Source organism: Schistocerca serialis, chromosome 1 (genome assembly GCF_023864345.2).
Source record: "Schistocerca serialis cubense isolate TAMUIC-IGC-003099 chromosome 1, iqSchSeri2.2, whole genome shotgun sequence".
Taxonomy (NCBI): domain Eukaryota; kingdom Metazoa; phylum Arthropoda; class Insecta; order Orthoptera; family Acrididae; genus Schistocerca; species Schistocerca serialis.
Genome location: NC_064638.1, coordinates 378,762,830 through 378,778,780, shown reverse-complemented (window position 1 = coordinate 378,778,780; position 15,951 = coordinate 378,762,830).

The window sequence follows — 15,951 nt, the reverse complement described above, 5'->3', positions numbered from 1 at the left end:
AGGAAGGGGGCTGTGATTAAATTTTGGAAGAAGGGACAAATGAACTGATTGAATCTATTGTGATAGTACTAGAAGTAGTTTTATGATGTGATAACCTGCGTTATCCGTTGCCGAAATATACACTGCCTGAAAAAAAAAAAATTGAAGCGCCCAGAACACACACTCCGATGTCAATGTAGTTATTTTATGCTTTCACACTATTGGCTGGTCTGTAGACGATTAGAGCTGTGTTTCTCTGTGACAAGTATAGCGCTCGCATTGCTCTTTTTCAGGGTTTTTACCACATCATGTAGGATTATAAGCGACGTGAACGGCGTCAGATGTTGAGTGACGAAGCCCACGAGAGAGACAGGGCGCGAAGCGTACGTCACGAAAGTAGGCCTGAACTCGCTCACTCACTCAGTTCAGCACACAAAATGCGTTTCTAAACCCGTTAAATCGCAGCTGGGCGTATACGCATTAACGATAATTGCATCTTCTACTGATATCTGCTATTATGAAGTCTTACTGATTAACAGGACTACAACAAAATTTAATTTAAGATCAGTACACGATATAAATGGTATAACGGCTTGTTTACAGCGTTTAGTCTCTTCTACTTAATACCCCTCATATCATACAAGAAGTGGTGGCTTATGTAACCGATAATCATTTTGGAAAGATTTTAATTTTGTTGTGCCCCAGTACAGCCGTAACAAGTTATAAGTAAGCCTATGGACTCCCCATAATTGTAGGACTAATAACAGTAAGACTCCATAACAGCGGAATCCAGTAGAGGATGCAATTCTCGTTTGTACGTACACACGCAGTTACGAGTTAAAAGGTGTAGAAATGTTGTTTGACAGCTGAGCTGAGCGAGCGAGCGCAGGCCTACCTTCATGATGTAGGCGCCGCGGCCTGTCTTTCTCGTAGGCCTCGTTGAGTGATCAGCGTGAAGGACATAATCACACCGTATACTCGAAAGAGACAGGTTTGAAAGGAACCTATTTGTCGGCCTGGTAGAATCGTGCAGTATCCAGTTTTGTGGGGCATTCGGACGTGGCGGCAGGGACGTTCGTCGTCAAGGTTGTCGTCGACCATGTCTAAACACCACAAGGAAGGGTCACTGTACTGTGCACCAAGCACATTGTATCCCTTCACACATGGCCTAGCCATCTGAGAAACAATTAAGAAATCGCGGAACATCCTCTGGTAGCCCCCACCACTGGTCGGAGACCAACAGCAAATGGACTAGGGAATTCCCATCCAGCGTGTAGACTGCCGTTAAGATGACAACCCAAACGGATACATTTGAAGTGGTGCAGTGACCGGGAAGCACTGATGCATAGCGTCGCACTGTTTCAGGGTTCTGCACTACCCCGAATGACCATCATTACGGAGTATGGTAGTGACCATTCTTCCAATGTTTCTGGGAGGTGTGGTTTGTAGAGCCATCGTGCGTAGTTTCAGGTGACGGTTGGTCGTGACTGAGGGAACACTGACGGCATCACTTCAAATGTATCCGTTTGGGTTGTCATTTTAACGGCAGTCTACACGCTGGATGGGAATTCTCTAGTCCATATGCTGTTGGTCTCTGACCAGTGGTGGGGGCTGCCAGAAAATGTTCCGCGATTTCTTAATTGTCCTCAGGTGTTAACCTAGTGTCACATTGTAGTAGTAAATTTTTCAACAGGAAAATGCTCGGTGACATACAGGATTGTTAATGCCGGTCGTGGATGATGCTGGAGTTGTCGTCCCACGATATCCCATATGTACTCGATTGGAGACAGATCTGGTGATCGAGCAGACCAACGCAACAAGTCGACACTTTCTAGGGCATGCTGGGTTTCAACAGCAGTATGTGAGCGAGCCTCACCCTGTTGGAAAAAAAATACTTTGGAATGCTGTTCACCGATGACAGCACAATAGATCGAATCAGCAGACTGACGTACAAATATGCAGTCAGATGCGTGGGATAAACACGGGAGTGCTCTTGCAATCATACGAAGTTGCACCCCAGACCATAACTCCAGGTGTAGGTCCATTCTGTCTAGCACTAAGCCAGGATGGTTGCAGTCCCTCAACTGCCTACTTCTGACCAACACAAGGCCATCACCTGCACTGGGGCAGAACCGGCTTTCATCACGAAACACAGCAGAGCTCCGTCCTGCTCTCCAATGAGCTCTCGCTTGACACCAATGGAGTCGCAAATGGCCGTGATTTGGCGTCAGTGGAATGGAAGTTATGGGGCGTCTGGCTCGGAGTGGTCCTTCAAGTAACCGATTTGTGACAGTTCGCTGTGTCACTGTGGTGATATTGAGATACTACCATGGCTATCAAAATACCCAAATCTGTCCCCTGACAGAACATGTCACCAGCTCCGACATCAAATCTGTCTCAGCGCTAGTACACAGGACATCAAGGACCAGTTACGACAGTTGCCCCAAGGGAGGGTAAAGCAGCTTTATTAGAATGGGTACAACGCCACACTGATACGTTTGCTCATACTAGCAAGCTATTTATAAATTTGATTCGATTAGTAATTACTGAAATAACGTCACGTACACTCCCAATCCGTAACGTTTTACTTCGTTTCCTCCCCCCCCCCCCCCTCTCCCCTTCCGGGCCTTCTGCCTTTTTCTCGATAGAACAAATAGTCAGATCGTGCATATGATTCAAATATTGGTAATGACACATATATAGTCCTCCCTAGCATACTTTTTCTGCTTAAGGTTTCAGCGGTGTGGCTCTGTATCAGCTGCGAGAGATGACAGATTTTAGGCTCGTTTTTTTATGGTTATCCTCATTGACTGACATACGGGCATTAACTAAAGTGTATGCTTTACTTGTGCACTTAAGGGAAATTGTCATTAGTCTCGTATTATTTGGTTTTACCTCCGTTATTGAATTTAAAATATTTTTGAAGACTGCAAAAGCAACTCCCAGATGTGGTGTATTATTAAGTATTCTTTTATCAATTCTACTTTTAAAAAGACGATAATTGCCGAAATTCATCGTGTTATTGTCCGTCATTCGTGTTTCTTGAAGTGCCACAATTTTAATATTCTTTTCTTTTGATGTATCTCCCAAATGACGAAGTTTACCTGGTTGCAAAAGTGTTTGTACGTTAAGTGCTGCTAAAAATGTATTTGTTTTGGTTTTAAGTTGGCCAGAGATCTCCGACTTCCTTTGCTGAATCACATTGAATTTTAACCTGGCCGCCCCGGAATCCAAAAGACGAGTTGCGACAGTAATACTGGCCGTGGATTAACCACCTGGGGTAATCTTGTGATTACCAAAATACTCCAAGATGACTGTACCTGTAATCCGGTCGGGTTGAGTAGACTCATAGACTGAACTCAGAGTGTCAAGACTGGAAGGGTTGGTTCCAGAATATAAATTTCAGTCGCACCGCTGGAGAACAGACGCTGACCACTTTGCCGCTTGCTAAAAGACAGACGCAAATTGGATTTGGTTTTATTTTGCCTTGGTCTGGGACTGCTTTTCTGTATTCTTAGCTGACCGTCAGATCTGATGGAACGATCACTATCCGTCCAATGCCCTAGGCAAGGTTGGCTTCTTAGACTTTTAGTTACAAAGTCTTGAAGCCTGGAAAAGAGAATATAGATTGTTATTATGACTAGCCTTTAGCTGAAATGCCCGAGGATAGTGAAAAACGGTGGAACCATCTTTTTCAGCAGGACAACGCATCTTTCCACGGACTTGGCAAGATGATGGGTGCTTCGCTGCAGTGAGGGTTTGCACTGGATCTAAAGCAAGCTCCAGTGACCTACACGACGAAAAAAAAAAAAAAAAAAACGAAAACCAAGAAGGAGTTGTGAGATATAACAAGTTAGTAGGCATGTTTCTACATGTGAAAGATTAAGCTTATTGGCGCTAGTAGCAAATCAGCCTGCAAATCATGTTCGCTTTAAATACACATTGTAACGGTCGTCAGCGTTGATTATCTTTGAGACTGGACGTGGTGGATTGATGATAGTCAAGGATGCCTTTAAGGTAAAGAAGATACCTTGATCAACACCTCACTCAGTTTTACGACGTCGTGTAATAAGGCAACAAGAAGCTATGTGTTTCATTTGCTACATTGCAGAAAGACTTGGCAGGAATGTAGCCACTGCATACGTTTCCTGGCAGTGGTGGTAACGATAATGTACTGTGGTAAGAAGACCGGGCTCCGAACGGCCATATGGTACTGTCGAGAGGGGTGGCCATTGCATTCGGCGTATGGCTCTGACGCATCGTTTTGCACCCGCAGCAGCAATATGAGCAGCAGTTGGCACCATAGTGACACAACGAACTGTCACAGATTGGTTACTTGAAGGACCGCTCCGAACCAGACGCCCTACAACGTGCATACCACTGACCTCAAACCACGTCCATTTGAGACTCCAGTGGTGTCAAGCGAGAGCTCACTGGAGAGCAGGATGGAGATCGGCTGTGTTTCCCGATGAAAGCTGGTTCTGCCCCAGTGCTGGTGATGGCCGTGTGTTGGTCAGAAGTTGGGCAGCTGAGGGCCTGCAACGAACTTGGCTTTGTGCTAGACAGGATGGACCTACATCTGGAGTTATGGTCTGGGTGCAATTTCGTATGATTGCAAAAGCACTCCCGTGCTTATCCCACGCATCCTGACTGCATATTTGTACGTCAGCCTGGTGATTCGATCTGTTGTGCTGTCATCGGTGAACAGCATTCCAGAGGATTTTTTCTAATAGGATAAGGCTCGCTTACATACTGCTGTTGTAACCCAGCATGCCCTACAAAGTGTCGACTTGCCTTGGTCTGCTCGATCACCAGATCTGTCTCTCGATCGAGTACATATGGGATATCGTGGGACGACAAATCCAGCATCATCCACAACCAGCATTAACCACCCTGTGTTGACTGATCAATGCAACAGGCGAGGAACTTCATCCCACAGACTGACAACCCACACCCGTACAATACAATGCGTGCACGTTTGCATCCTCGCATTCAACATTACGGCAGTTACATATTTTGTAATGTAGCAGCATTTCACATTTAGAATGGCTTATCTCGCGCTTTGATTAACCTGTGATCTTACAACGTTAATCACTGAAATGCGTTACCTAGGCATATCTACTCCCGTAATTTCGTATACTACATTAATTGTATTTTGGTGTTGCGACTTATTTTCGTCAGTGTATTTCTAGTACTGAAACTCTCACTACATTAGTGATACGGACTGCGCAACGATAAGTTGATGAAAACTGTAAAATTTTCTACTGTGTATTTCGACCTTGAACGGTAGAGCATAGATAAATCAGCGTGTTTTATTCCCTTCTCTTACTTTTATTTGATTGAGAAGGGGTTCATCCTGTTTGTGTGGGGGCCCACTTAAGTTTAGTCACAAACTCCTCGCGACAACATGTTCGCAGTACAGAGGCCAAAGGATCAACAGCATCAGCGGATACATAAATCACGGTCACCTCTTTAGTGCACTGCTCACGTTTGGCGACAGGTGTTCGTTTCTTTCGCTTGTGCAGTTTCTTAATTGCGCTTGGCAGAGATCCTAGAAACTCATTACACCAGTGCCAAGACTCAGTGGGGGAACAAACGCAATTTCACCACCTCAACATGGCTCAGCACCTCTACTAATGAGAAAAGAGGTTAGGGCCCACACACGAACTCGCGCCAACATTGTAAAAAAGATTCAACTCTCAGCCACTGACACACTGCGATAATAGAAAGACGCTGTAAACAGAGAAAAAACGTATTAACCACTTATTTCATAACAAACCGCTGAGAAGGTAATTTCTTGGGGGTATACGTGCATTCTCCGTCCATAAAAGCTACAGATCAAACAACAAGAGTGACTTATTGATCTAAACAGTTTGTTTGGGTATAATGATCAAAATGCTGAAGCCGGCCGCGGTGGTCTCGCGGTTGAGGCGCTCAGTCCGGAACCGCGCGACTGCTGCGGTCGCAGGTTCGAATCCTGCCTCAGGCATCGATGTGTGTGATGTCCTTAGGTTAGTTAGGTTTAAGTAGTTCTAAGTTCTAGGGGACTGATGACCACAGAAGTTAAGTCCCATAGTGCTCAGAGCCATTTGAACCAACCAAAATGCTGAATAGTCTCACACATGGAGGACAAATAACCTGCGCACTGTACATAATGGAGGCTTTTCCACTCTCTTGCTAGAAGATAGCATCTGTCTCTTCCGTCAACAAACGATGTCAACAGCACTACTATCACTTCTTCCCACTAACAGAGAAAAGATGCTACGCGATGCGGACCGACTGTTCTGTCATTCTATGGCGTCTCTGGACGTTCATATGCAGAGCTGCTAAGTCAGCTCAGTCTTCCTCTCCTTTCAAAACGTTGCCCACCACTTTTCCTTCAAGTAGCATCTCAGTTGTCCTCATGTCGATGACTGCAGCCGCATCACGAAAATGGCGGAAGCAAAATCTTATCTTACACGTTCTTCAGCCCCAAAAACCAGAAATACATTGCGAAACTTACTCCCATTTCAACACCTAAGTTTGAAATTTGGCTCAAAATTGCTTAAAACCTTTCTCTGTAGAGGTGCAAAGGCATGACGCAGTGTCATATCACCCCCACGTCCGCCCTGATAGCGGAATGGTCAGCGTGACGGACTGCCGTCCTATGGGGCCCGGGTTCGAATCCCAGTGGGGTCGGGGATTTTCTTCGCTGAGGGATTGGGTGTTGTGACATCATCCTCATTTCATCCCCATCCGGTGCGCAGGTCGCCCAATGTAATAAGAATGTAATAAGAACTGCACCAAAGCGGCCGGACCTGCCCCGTAAGGGGCCTCCCGGCCAATGACGCCAAACACTGATTTCCATTTCCATGCCACCCCCAGGCTCGACGACATTTCAGGCAGCAAGGACAATCATCGGAAGTTCATGTGAGCTGCAAGGTAGGTTAATGATGTCACATTGGCATAAAATTTCGTCACAATTCCGCCCAAAGCGTCGCACGATGAGAAGGTGGTCACAGCCCCTCGTACCCATGTAACAACCCTTCTTCCGACGTCTTAGCGATGGAGATCAGAACAGTGACACCGTTTCTTACGGGTGGCCGAGGAAAACATTTAAAGCACCCCGTCCCTAAGAATCGGCACGAAATGGCCCCAGGGGCATCAAGGGCGTCAATGAAACCACCCACTTCCTTGGGGGCCTTGATTACTACACACTTCGCGGCCGAAAACAATTCGCAGTGCGATGAGAAACAGGCAGGTGTTATTGACAACCTGTTGGCACCCTCGGACGCTTCAACCCTTCTGAGCACAATGTGGGGATGCATCCCCATTGAACGCGATCGCACGCCTTTGGAGTTCAGCGGGACGATAACTTTTGCTCTTGTGCACAGGTTTGAACCACTAGGTTCGACAAAATTTTAACGTGACCTAAAGCAGCAAAGCGAACTCCTAGTTTGTTTCTGGTACTCTCAGTTTTTTCAGCCATCCTGTTTTCCGCCCTCCTGTGGCGTGATCACGCGGCGCCTCGCACATACTTTACAAAATATAAACAAGTATGTAAAGTATGTGGGAGTCGCTATCGGTGAAAAAGTGCCTGTTTCACTTTATATTTAACGATACTGGGAAGCATACAGTATGGTTTCCAGAGCAGTGCTTGCAACAAGAATTATTTATTATTTATCGTGTCAGAAGCAAACTAAAAAAAAAAATTAGATACATTACTACATACATACATACATTATGGTTTATAAATTAAACTAGTCAAGAATGAAATAAATGATTAGGCACAGATTGTGTTGTCAAACATAAGGTAATTTTAATCTATACAGTGGATGCCCAAAAATTTGCAACGTCCAGTGCACTTTGTGTAGCGTTTACGAGGTCCTCCATGGTGCACACAGTTGGAGGTAATGTGCATTGTAGTAGATGTGTTGATGTCTGCACGGCAGCTCCGCAGTCACACTGGACAGAGTCCACCTGGAAGCCCCACCTCTCCAGATTACTCTTGGATCTTGTAACAGAAGAACGCAGGCGGATGAGTGATTTCCATGTGGACCATTTCTCTGTCTGGCCTGGGCGAAGAACTTCTTGCGGGATCAGCCACTCCTCCAGATGCTGGCATCTGACCTGCCATCTCTTCTCCCGGTGTTGATGTGGGGTGTCAGCGAGTGGTTCTGTACTTTGAAGGAAGCTCTTTCTACACACACGTCTTTGCTGTGCCGGTTGGTGGCCATGTAGTGGGTGGGCTTCGGATGTTAACGCCTTCTTCATTTCACTCCGTGCTGCTGTATCTCTTCGGATGTCCGGGGGGGCTATGCCGGATAAGCAGTACAGTTTTTCCACAGGTGTGGCTCTTAGACAACCCGTAGTGACACGACATGTCTCATTCAGAGCAACATCAACTTTCTTTGTATGTGTAGATCTGCACCATACTGGGCAAGCGTACTCAGCTGCAGAGTAGCAGAGGGCTAATGCGGATGTGCGCACTGTGTCTGGCTGTGCTCCCCATGTTGTTCCAGTCAGCTTCCTAACCACATTGTTCCTGGCAGCCACTTTTTGCTTTGTTTTTAAGCGGTGTTCCTTATACGTAAGAGCACGGTCCAGAATGACTCCGAGGTATTTTGGAGTCTTGCAGTGTTCTAAAGAGGTTGCTTCCCAATCTATCTGCAAGGTTCTGCTAGCCTGTCTGTTTCGGAGGTGGAAAGCACAGGTCTGGGTCTTAGAAGGATTTGGTTTCAATTGATTGTCCCTGTAATAGGCAGTTAATTCTTTCAGAGCATCAGTTAGCTTCCGCTCCACCCTCTCAAAACTGTGATCTTGTGCTGTGACTGCTCGGCAAAAAGCAAACAAGAATAAAAACAGTGAGTAATACCATCAAATTAATCTTATAATCTTAAGGGGCTCCGGAAAGGCTCAAAATCGTGAAAAGTTCAATTTTTACTTTTTTGCGTTTTCTGAATCTGCAGACTATTACCTTTTAATAGATATATAACTTATTCAATTCCGAAGACTACATCTATTTTTAAATTTTTTTTGAAACGTGTTCTACATGGGCGTGACCCACTGTGGCGCTGTTAAACTGCTGTCAAATAGTGTTATTATTAACGTCCGTGTTCATCATGTACATTTTAGTGATGTGAAATAAAGTATGTGTTGTGGCTAACCCGTGATGGTTCAATATACACTCCTGGAAATGGAAAAAAGATCACATTGACACCGGTGTGTCAGACCCACCATACTTGCTCCGGACACTGCGAGAGGGCTGTACAAGCAATGATCACACGCACGGCACAGCGGACACACCAGGAACCGCGGTGTTGGCCGTCGAATGGCGCTAGCTGCGCAGCATTTGTGCACCGCCGCCGTCAGTGTCAGCCAGTTTGCCGTGGCATACGGAGCTCCATCGCAGTCTCTAACACTGGTAGCATGCCGCGACAGCGTGGACGTGAACCGTATGTGCAGTTGACGGACTTTGAGCGAGGGCGTATAGTGGGCATGCGGGAGGCCGGGTGGACGTACCGCCGAATTGCTCAACACGTGGGGCGTGAGGTCTCCACAGTACATCGATGTTGTCGCCAGTGGTCGGCGGAAGGTGCACGTGCCCGTCGACCTGGGACCGGACCGCAGCGACGCACGGATGCACGCCAAGACCGTAGGATCCTACGCAGTGCCGTAGGGGACCGCACCGCCACTTCCCAGCAAATTAGGGACACTGTTGCTCCTGGGGTATCGGCGAGGACCATACGCAACCGTCTCCATGAAGCTGGGCTACGGTCCCGCACACCGTTAGGCCGTCTTCCGCTCACGCCCCAACATCGTGCAGCCCGCCTCCAGTGGTGTTGCGACAGGCGTGAATGGAGGGACGAATGGAGACGTGTCGTCTTCAGCGATGAGAGTTGCTTCTGCCTTGGTGCCAATGATGGTCGAATGCGTGTTTGCCGCCGTGCAGGTGAGCGCCACAATCAGGACTGCATATGACCGAGGCACACAGGGCCAACACCCGGCATCATGGTGTGGGGAGCGATCTCCTACACTGGCCGTACACCACTGGTGATCGTCGAGGGGACACTGAATAGTGCATGGTACATCCAAACCGTCATCGAACCCATCGTTCTACCATTCCTAGACCGGCAAGGGAACTTGCTGTTCCAACAGGACAATGCACGTCCGCATGTATCCCGTGCCACCCAACGTGCTCTAGAAGGTGTAAGTCAACTACCCTGGCCAGCAAGATCTCCGGATCTGTCCCCCATTGAGCATGTTTGGGACTGGATGAAGCGTCGTCTCACGCGGTCTGCACGTCCAGCACGAACGCTGGTCCAACTGAGGCGCCAGGTGGAAATGGCATGGCAAGCCGTTCCACAGGACTACATCCAGCATCTCTACGATCGTCTCCATGGGAGAATAGCAGCCTGCATTGCTGCGAAAGGTGGATATACACTGTACTAGTGCCGACATTGTGCATGCTCTGTTGCCTGTGTCTATGTGCCTGTGGTTCTGTCAGTGTGATCATGTGATGTATCTGACCCCAGGAATGTGTCAATAAAGTTTCCCCTTCCTGGGACAATGAATTCACGGTGTTTTTATTTCAATTTCCAGGAGTGTATATCGCTGGTGTGATTGTCGATTGTTTCATGTTTATTTACTCTGTCGTTATCTCGAAAATATTCGTAATTAATTCTGTTTCTTGAGTCTCTGTTTTGTTGAAGTATAATAATGAGTAAAAGTAAAGTTATTAGAAATCCTCTGAAGGCTTTTAAGAAAAGGAGAAATGTTGGAAAGCCAAAGGTATGTGTTATTACTGTAAACAATGAAGACGATAACCAAGTGAGTGAACCTAACCTCTCAAGTACACCTGCCCATAGCAGTCAAAGTGGGAAAGAAAATACTTCACAAAAGAAGCTTGGTTCAATGAGTGAAAACTATGAATGTTTTATGGGCGAATCGGATGTGAATGAAATATTTGATATGTCGGTTCTCAAAGGAATTTTTTCAAACTGTGTAAGATGTATTCATTGTAGTGAAGTTGGTCTGGAACTCTCCATAATAAAGCACGTAGGACTTGCTAGTGAAATACAACTGAAATGTGATAAGTGTTCATACATGACCACCTTTTGGAACAGTGTTGCAGTAACTGCAACTGAAGAAAATGGTAGCAAAATCTACGAACACAACAACGAGCGATGCTTGCTTTAGACAAGGAACGCCTTCGGGCTGCAGACAGGGCTGTAAAGAGTCTAGAAATACAAGCAAGAGTAAACAGGAGGAGGAACAAGAGGAAGCTGGAGGAGGAGTTTGCAGAGGAGGGAGATAATCCATCCTATGGACCTGGAATACACTAAAAAGTTAATCGAATCTTTGTCGCTCGATTCCCAAAACTTTTATTTTCTCATACTAACTACATGCTTTCTAAGGATCTTCCAAACTTCCAGTAAATGTTACACAGTACCTTCTGCATAATTTAACACAGCCATTTTCCAAAAAACTGTATATTTTTGAATATATAAATAAAAAATTGCAAAAAATGTTGCGAATTTTCATTACAATTGAAAAAAAATCATCTTTAATAACTGAACTAAAATTTTGTAAAATCCCTGTGTTACGTTGTAGCCCATATTCCAATAAATAATGTCTAAAAAGTTCAACTTCCTACCTCAAATACTTTGTGAGGAAAGATGTAATTTATAAGCGTTATTTTAACATTGCATGCATAGGGCGTTCCGGAGCCCCTTAATATTCTTCCCACATACAGTGCTCAATTTTTCGTCTGTGTATTTGCCACAGATGTACGACCGCCACAGTACTCCAAACTAAATTGTATCATCTGATGATGACTCGCCAAGCGATACGAAACAGGTCATGAATAAATAAAAATTGAAGAAAAAAACGGCGATTGGTTGCAGTAATTCCTGAATCCTTGGAAAATATTGCATCAAACTGATACAGCTTCACGGTAGGCATACAGCGGAGACAATGAACTCTGATCCGTGTACTCTAGGAGCACATGGCATGGGCAGTGTATCGAGTACTCGTCGTCGGGTTCTCTCCTACATGACGAAGGACTACCTCTTCAAAATCGAGAGTGAGGCGCGTTCATGAAGCACCACAGTAAACTCTCCTAGCTCGAAGCATACCAGTTTGTCGCAGCCCTTGATTTATTCAGACTAAAATGCTATGTGATGTCATAATTACAACAGTGACTGAAGATAGCAAACCCGTTTTCAGTTTCCGTGCGTAGTGTGAAACGGGAGTCGTGCAAGTGGTCTCTTCTTCAAACTTACTTTACATGCGAACGGTACATTTCCGAACAAGGATTCCTTACCAAAATTTTATCTAGTAAAACCCCTCCCTGTTCTAATCCTGGAAGCCTGTATTAAGAATACTGAAGAAAACTGTATTTATAATCGCTAATGAAATTCATCATAAATAATCCATCATAATTTGAGAAGAATAGCGTTGCCAATACCTACAACACGAGGAGTTAAAAATTACCTTTATTACTTACTATTAAAGCAGTCAGAGGCTCAGGAGTTTAGTATGCATCTACAGAAATTTTTAATGATTTGCCCAGCAACTGAATACGTCTGTCAGGTACTGCAGTACATTTTAAATCTAACCGAAAATCTAAGCTGTATATCAGCAGACTGAGGCGACGAATGAGAAGCTGTACCACGGCCGAGCGAGATTCTAATACGGATCTCCTACTCTGGAACTATATACACTATTGGCCATTAAAATTGCTACACCAAGAAGAAATGCAGATGATAAACGAGTATTCATTAGACACATATAATATACTAGAACTGACATGTGGTTACATATTCACACAATTTGGGTGCATAGATCCTGAGAAATCAGTACCCAGAAAAACCACCTCTGAACGTAATAAGGGCCTTAATACAGCTGCAACACGATACCGCAGTTCATTAAGAGTAGTGACTGCCGTATTGTGACAAGCCAGTTGCTCGACCACCATTGACCAGACGTTTTCAATTGGTGAGAGATTTGGAGAATGTGCTGGCCAGGGCAGTAGTCGAATACGTTCTGTATCGAGAAAGGCCCGTACAGGACCTCCAACATGCGGTCGTGCATTATCCTGCTGAAATGTAGGGTTTGCAGGGTTCGAATAAAGGGTAGAGCCACGGGTCGTAACACATTTGAAACGTAACGTCCACTTTTCCAAGTGCCGTCAATGCGAACAAGAGGTGACCGAGACGTGTAACCAATGGCACGCCATACCATCACGCCGGGTGATACGCTAGTATGGCGATGACGAATACATGGTTTCAATGTGCGTTCACCGCGATGTGACCAAACACGGATGCGACCATCATGATGCTGTAAACAGAACCTGGATTCATCCGAAAAAATGACGTTTTGCCATTCGTGCACCCAGGTTCGTCGTTGAGTACACCATCGCAGGCGCTCCTGTCTGTGATGCAGCGTCAAGGGTAACCGCAGCCATGGTCTCCGATGTGATAGTCCATGATGCTGCAATCGCCGTCGAACTGTTCGTGCAGATGGTTGTTGTCTTGCAAACGTCCCCATCTGTTGACTCCAGGATCGAGACGTGGCTGCACGATCCCTTACAGCTATGCGGATACGATGCTTGTCATCTCGACTGCTAGTGATACTAGGCCGTTGGGATCCAGCACGGCGTTCCGTATTACCTTGCTGAACCCATCGATTCCATATTCTGCTAACAGTCATTGGATCTCACCAACGCGAGCAGTAATGTCGCGATACGATAAACGGCAATCGCGTTAGGCTACAATCCGACCTTACTAAGGTCGGAAACGTGATGGTACGCATTTCTCCTCCTTACACGAGGCATCACAACAACGTTTCACCAGGCAACGTCGGTCAACTGCTGTTTGTGTATGAGAAATCGGATGGAAACTTTCCTCACGTCAACACGTTGTAGGTGTCGCCACCGGCGCCAACCTTGTGTGAATGCTCTGAAAAGCTAATCATTTGCATGTCACAGCATCTTCTTTCCGTCGGTTAAATTTCGCGTCTGTAGCACGTCATCTTCGTGGTGTAGCAGTTTTAATGGCCAGTAGTGTAGCTACATTTGATTAAAGCATCAATGTCTGGGTTTCTGGCACGATCCCTCGTTTCGTTCGATGCTGATGTGCCATTACAATACAGTTGGAGAGACTAAGTAAGCAATGTCATTCGAATTCAGGGGGAATACTAATAGGCTTGAAGGGGAATTTAGACTGAGGAGAGAGGTGGTCTAGAATAGTCCACGCAGTTGTGCGAAGTCACTGTGTGTGGCTAGTGCAAGCCCGCAGTGGGCAGGGGAGCTGGGTTTAAATCCGGACCTTGGTACAAATTTTCATTCGTCTTTACCGTCTACCTATATACATCATAGATGTTTGAAAGTTTAAAAGGTCACTCGAACCATAGAGTTTCATCTCATTACCTAAAATCATTTTAAAAAAAAAAATGGCTCTGAGCACTATGGGACTTAACAACTGAGGTCATCAGTCCCCTAGAACTTAGAACTACTTAAACCTAACTAACCTAAGCACATCACACACATCCATGCCCAAGGCAGGATTCGAACCTGCGACCGCAGCAGTCACGCGGTTCCGGACTGAAGCGCCTAGAACTGCACAGCCACCGTGGCTGGCTAAAATCATTTCTTCTGGATAACTACTGTAAGGTGGTGTGGTCTCCTGACCTTGATTTCTTGCACATTCCGACCTCACCATCGTGTTCTGGATATCAAGACGTTTCATTCGAGTGCAGACTTAATAGGGTAGAGTCAATTTTACATATTTCCATTTAATTGATATGCAAATTTAATAAATAAATCACAAGTGTGCACCGAGATTAAAAAGTCGAGGCTGGTGTACACAAACATTCAAGACACAACGGCCACAGCAGTTTTTGTTTGGCGGAAGCAACCAGCCCGCTGGAAAGTCCGTAGGAGGGAGAGTTAGCATGCAGCTGCACCTGCTGGCTGACCGCCCACGGACCAAAACAGTTTTTGCCAGAGAAAAGGATAATGGCCTGCGTGTTCACCTTAAAAGGAAAACCCGCTGTATTGTTTGGGAGAGCCCCAGCATACGCATTTTTTCGACGGACCTAGTGCGCAGTTTCAGAGTTCTCACAAGTGGACAGTAAACTCCTAACGCAGATGCTATATATTTCCGGATTGGTCAGCTTAGCCATTCTCCCGTTTGTAAGAGTTACGCTGATTGGTGGACTATTTCTGATGCAATGAGCTGGAGGAGTGAGGGAAAGACAGCGAATGATGTACCCTTTCGCTTTTTGTGTGGAGGGAAGTCGTTCTGGTGACGCTCTTGTAGCAGGAACACGTAGCAGGTGCGAGTACGCTCGTGCATGTACGCAGAGAGCGAGGAACAAAGCCTCTACTCAGTACTGAGAGAGCACGTCTGCCGCTAGCGAATTGCTGTGATACTCTATATTCAGTCACTTGTGATTAAGCGTTTGTTGACTGTGTTGGCCGCGACACTTAATGTGTGGTGTAAACGCAGACAGAGTATTAGTTAGTGCCTGTGAGCGAACGTTGAGTGGCATCGCGGTGGACTGGTTATCTGACCGATGTACCACGCCAATAGTTAGACTAGGGGCAGGTAGGAGTCCTTGACTCCATCAAGGCGTAGTGAGAGTTCGACTGGCGAATGTCAATCCAGATAGAAAGAGATAGTTTTGTTATTTTTCACCAGTGAGCGACGCAGGCAGCTGTCGATGCAGCTCACGGTATTGTGTGCCACAGCATAGGCGAGCCCCATCTTTCCTCCATTAGAAGTAACATACTTCATTCACGTCACTCCCTTACATTTCTCACGCAACAGCCTCGACCGTACTTAAGAAAGTTCAGTCGAATAATTATTCAAGTTGGGTAGGCGTGGCTCTCAGCCATTAAGCTGAGTAAATAACATTCTTAAAGAATAGTGATAAAAGAGCTTTCCCACACTTCGTATATAAATGTTATTAGAAGCAATCTACCGTTCT